We start from the raw sequence: 6,271 nt of genomic DNA, 5'->3' as shown, positions 1-6,271 counted from the left end.
CATAGGCTACGTTTTACCGCGGGTAACACCGCGGGGCACAGCTAGTTAATTATAATGCAACATAATCTACCAGAGGATTCATTTACTCGTAAATACATTATGTGTCCAAAAAAAAGCTTAATTAACAGCTTTATTTCCATTGTAATTGATTATCTATATTGTAGACATCCGCTAAGAACGGATTTTACGAAACTCCACCCCTAAGGGGGTAAAACGGGGTCCACGCGTACGGCGCCGCGGGCGGCCGCTAGTACTTATAGATTAGGTAATAGAAGTATAAGGGAAATTCATTTGCTACCACTTTTTTGGCTATAACATTAACTTTAGAAACAATGAAACAAATTGTTACTATGCTTATCCCTTTTAATCAAAAACCTTTTATAAAAATCAGTTGTACCGTGAAAAAGATAATTCTGTCCCTTCAAAGGGGAAACTCTGTAATTTATCATTAAGAATCTTCGCTCTAACAACTGATTATTAAGTCGCACTTTTCTTTTATCATCAGTTGAATTCAATTTATTTACTGAGATGTTTCTAAATGGTAGCTTATTGTTTGAAATTAACAAGAAAATTCCTGATTTTGATATTCTTGTTTAGCAATGATATTGATTGTTTCAAAATTTTACAGTCACGTTAGTAATGTTAATTAAATGAGTTGAAATATTTTGTTTAATTTACTATCCTTGATTATTTAATGTCTATGCAATAATTTAAAAGTTCTCATTCAGTTTAGGCAGTATACTTCATATCTGGTTATTATGTAAGCGTCGAACCTGAATTATAATTCTTCATAAAAGTATATTATCTATTACGTTGGTTCTCTATATACACCATTACGTCTAAAAAAGGTGTTAAGATTTGTTTTAATTGATAATACCAAATAATACTTTTTCATCTTCATCCTTATTAATTTTATTATTAGGATACGAAAGTTATAAAATAGAAACTGATTTATTTAAATACTAGTGCAATAAAAATTAATCAAACCCTAACCTGACTTTATACACTCGTACTAAAGTATGAAAAAACTTACCGTTAAACGTACCTACCTTTTAGTACGAAATAATTTTAAAATGCCATTGTCGAGAGATTATTTCGTTTCATTATAAACTTTGTTTTAAGGATTGTGGTTTTCAACGCGGAGTTTCAACCTAAACTTCAACCTTTGTAACTTTAACTCAACAAACTTTACAAAGTAACGCATTTATTAAAACAAATAGGTCGGGTTTTGAATAATTAGCGCTTTTCGTTTTAAAATTAACATTCACTAATTAAATATTCAAAATACGATCTTAATAATTCATGTCCTATAATTTTTAATTCATAAAACGTCATTAAAATAAAAAAAAAACTTTTCGCAAAATTTCACACCCGTAAAATAATTTAAAAAAACTTACCCACTCTAAAAGGCACAGAAGAGGGATCATTATAAACCAGCCAAAAAATTCCGAGCCATTCATTTGAAAACCAACAATCGGTAGCACAGCTTTCGTAAGTGGGACACGGAGGTAGTGACGGGTGGAAAGTATGACGCGCGCGGATTCACTGGCGACTACGGCGACTACGACAGAAAGCTCTGCTACGCGCAACAGGCTACGGCTCGGGCCGTGCGCCTATATTCGTAGTCCGTAGCGTTTTTACGCTACGGCTTTGGATTTTAGGATTGCTTGGCTTGTTTTTTGTATTAAACGTGTAAAAGGGGATTATACTTTAAAATGAATAAGTTAAAATTTTGGTTATTCTGTTGATAATATTGATGAGCTGATTTTGAGTTTGTCGCAATATGTAAACGTCTAGACGTCTTTTTGAGGTCGTCGGTTCATCGAGCAGAAGTTCACACTAAATAACGAATAAAAGGGGCTGTAACTTTAAAAATTTGTTGTTTTAACTTTTGCTACTACATTATCGTGTACATTATTAAATACTTTCTTGGTTATTCTGTTGATATTGCTAAGCTAATTCTAAATTACGTAAACATCCAGACAGCTATGTTTTTCAGGTCGTCAGTGCATCGAGCAGAAGTTCACACAACTTTGTAGTATCCTCCATTCGAGAACCAGTATTTGTGTAATTATGTTTAGATGTGGTTGGCCACTTTAGTTGCTATTAAGTGGTAATTTAAAAATAAATTGTGTGTTTTGTATCAGCCGTATTATGTAATTATAAAGGTTTAATAACGTATAATTACATACAAGCACTAATGATTCCATAGAGTGGTTATGGCATCGTCAACACGATATCATAACCACGCTAGTTCGTGGAAATCGTTCAACTAGATTAAACCAGTCTTAGCAACTTATTTTAGTTAAACTCAAATAAAATTAAATTGTGCATTTAGCAGCTTAATTTAATTAAAGTTACATCTGACAGCTTTCATAACATTTATGTTTGATATTGATATTGGTTAAAATCCACAACGAGGAAAGCTCTTGGCTTGTATTTCACCTGATGGTACGTGTAATCAAACCGAACGTGGAAGCGAACCACAGCTAACTGGCTATCTCATTGATATAGACATTTACCCCTTTACTAATAAAATCACAGTTACACAGTTGTTGAACACTGTTTTAAAATGACATTTCCATACTAAACGTCACTTTAAAACACTGATTAACGAGCGTTTAAGTTTTATTAGTAAGGGGGTTAGTCTTCACTACAGGATCATGACCCTCTTTAATTTACTAAAGGCTAATAGAGAGTTTGGTTACGTTTCCACGCCCCATGCTAAAGAATTATATGCTTTTAGTTATATTTTCATAAATGGAGCTAAATTATAAAAGAAATAAACATAAACAGCGCTTGTTCCCAACGAGTCACGCTGTTACTCGTTGGAAAAAATCCCATCCAGTCATACTGGTACTGATCACAAACATTAAATACCTATAACATCAGGATACAAGAGACTTCATTATAAAGAGACAATGTACAAAATGCATTCCAAATCAATATAATTCCCTAAGTAATCTAACGCCCGTATTCACAAACGACGCTTGCTTAAGTGAAGCAGCAAATCGAACGCACAGCGTTGAATAGAACTCAGTGATTGGTTCGTGTGTGACCCTGTGCGTTCACGCGCACCGTGAGACTTCGTACTATAATGTTTGTTAATACGGGCGTAAAGCTTATAGTAAGAAAACGAGTAAGGGTGTGATTGGATGGGAACAAGCGCAAGAAAGCATGTTTTGTCCTCATTAATAGCATATCAACGAGACCAAAGGCTGGTTAACGTTTACATTTACAACAGACTGCTCATCACCCCGTATTTTGACTAGGGATGTTATGGATAATGTAGTTTCGGTTATGGATACGGTTACGGATATAGGAATAATATTTACCGGTTTCGGTTATGGTTACGGATATCTGTGCTTTAGAATGCAATTTTCAATAGTTGTCCAACACGGTTCATTAAAACAGAATAAAAAGTAATAAAAAAAAATAGATACTACATGGCATTATAAAGGTAAATAAGGTTGTTATGCCTTAACGTATAATGGTATACAAAAACAATTTAAACTGCCTACATCCGAAACTATCCGAAACTTTTGAATCGTTTACGGTTACGGTTACCGATCTTTTTTATTTCGGATATCCGAAAGTTTCGGTTACGGTTACGGATATCCATAACATCCCTCATTTTGACGAAAAGAAGCGCCCCCTAGCGAGCGTCGCGCCCAACAAATCGTGATAATTAAATTGTTCCAGCTTGTCGGTCAAACAAGCGAAGCCTGCGCAACTGTTCCTTAATTGGACTAAACGTTTTGCGAACGCTCTTTGCCAATATTTACTCGGAAATAGAACGTTTGGGAGTTTAATGACCTTGCGAAGTTTTATCTTTTAATTGCTAACGTGATTACATAATTTTGTAATGAGTTTTCTTATGGCAATTTAGACTGCGGTTACAAGTCATTCCAAAATGTTATTTAATTTTGGAATTACTTGTTATGGCTATATAATGGCTGGTATTAAATTTGATTTGGTTGGTGGTAGGGCTTGTTCTAAGTCCGCCTGGCTAGCTACTACCATCTTATGTAAGTCTGTCGCCATAACAATAATGTTAACATCATATTGTGTTCCGGCAGTTAGAGGTAAGATAGCCAGTTCCTCCGTGGTTGAGGATTCCGGGTGAAGCTCGCTTCTACCATCGGCCTGATCGTCACTTACCATCAGGTGATATACAGGCCAAGAGCTTCCTCGTTGTGGATAAAAAATAATAATAAAAAAATTAAAAAATGTATGGAAGCTGAAAACGTTGAATTTTCAGATAGATCCAGTTTATTCTGTAGCCTATTACCGTTGGATAGAGCTCGTGAAACACTTTCAGGATCGTAACCAGTTTTTCGATATCTTGTATAGTTTAGAAATAATCGAGTAAGATCACCGATCGTTTCCACCCTGTTTGTAATTTCATGATTATATTCGTATATCTATAAAATTAATAAAACCCAGACTGCATCTATACTAAGCAGTCGGGATAAGCCATACGATTAGATATCGTTGGTTTTATAAGAAAAACATGTGGGTTTATCGTTGAAAATAAATAAAATGCCACGATAAGATTAATTTGCCGTCGTAAGGCAGGTGAAATTGAGATGAAATACTTGCAAATAAAATAAAAATTCCTACGAGATTCTTCAAGAAAGTTGGCCTTCTATTTATTAATGTTTTTACCCGACTAAACCAGAAGGATGGTTTTGTTTTTACAATGTCAATCGGCAATCGGCATTACCATTAAGTGGCCATCAGTTCTCCTATTTAATGTTTAAAGAAACATGATATCTTTTAGATATTTTAACTGATTTCAAAATTTTTCAGATTTTACAAACACTACAAAATACACTTTCAAAGTAAAATCAAAATTCCTTTACTTGCATATGCTATTAAATAGTGCTTACAAAAGATTTCAGTAAACATAAGTATTGTACACAACAAAACATTAAGTACACTATAATAAATCCTTTATATTTTTAACCAAAATCACAGATTTGTTGAATATATTTTGCAAACTCTACTTCCCGAGGTCACTAAAGCATTATAAGTTGTCATATGTGGCACTGTTGTGACATCAGCGTACAATTACAGTGTTCTAGTAGCCCAGGGACTACAACTATCTGCAGTGTTCTGTTATACATTATCTTTACTCATATAGTGCTATAGGTGGAGGCTGAGTAGGCGCGGTTCACAATAGTAAATTGCCTCCTTGGTCCAGTAGTTAGGGTTAAATTCTCGGGTTAAGTTGAATTTACAGGTCTTGATTCGATACCGTGTTAGTGTTAGGCTGGATTGCACCATCTTATTTTAACTTTGACAATCGTCAAAAATATGTCAAACTCCATACAAAAAACACCGGTTACCGTAATAGTTACGGTCAAAGTTAGGTGGTGCAACTCAGCCTTAGTGTTGTAAAACTCTAGCAGTTCATATACGCTACCTTCAAAAAGAAGAGACCCATTATTCCATAGTTTCTTGTTTAATCATCGATATTATACTCAACGGCCGCTGTGAATGTTCATTTAGTATATTATTATTTCAATGCTCTTATCTACAGCCTCTCATCATTTTTTGGTCCAATGCTCAATCCGAGTAACTTAAACATTATCAATAAATTTTATAGGAATCATTACCATTTTGTTTCATTTCAGCCAAATGACGTCCACTGCTGAACAAAGGTTTTCCACAATGAACGGTCCTGCGCTGCCCGCATCCAGGCTCTTCCCGCGAACTTTACCAGATCGTCGGTCCACCTAGTAGGAGGCCTGCCCACGTTACGTCTTTGTTTAATCGAATGAAAACTATATTGTTTTAAACTTTCGTGGTCATTAATATAATGCCATAAAGCTACTAAACACATTTCCATTATGTGTAGTCCAGCTGAATATTGAAGAGCCCGCGGGACAAGCTCGTGTCTCCGCGAAATGGATGCCAACAGCCATGCATATGGAATCACTTGCCGCTTTACAATGTTAATGTGGCAACGCCATTATAACATCATATTTAGTTGGGCTCTCCGTAAACGACAGGCATATACGATAGGTTAGAAAGCAACGAAAATGTTACGTGTCAAGTGCAGCACTTAAGATGTCTCGATTTTATCTTGCCAGACGCTTCAGAGCTAAAGCACACGATGCGTTGCGGCGACGGTGCGACGCCGGAGCGGTGTCATAGAAATATCTGTGGCGGGCACACGAGCGGTGAGGCGCTGCGCTGAACGATACGACGAAATCTTTGCGTTGCGGTGGAGCAACAATCGTGTGCTTTAGCTCTCATGGTTCCG

Source organism: Ostrinia nubilalis, chromosome 8 (genome assembly GCF_963855985.1).
Source record: "Ostrinia nubilalis chromosome 8, ilOstNubi1.1, whole genome shotgun sequence".
In the NCBI taxonomy this organism is placed as follows: domain Eukaryota; kingdom Metazoa; phylum Arthropoda; class Insecta; order Lepidoptera; family Crambidae; genus Ostrinia; species Ostrinia nubilalis.
This window is presented reverse-complemented; position numbering follows the sequence as displayed.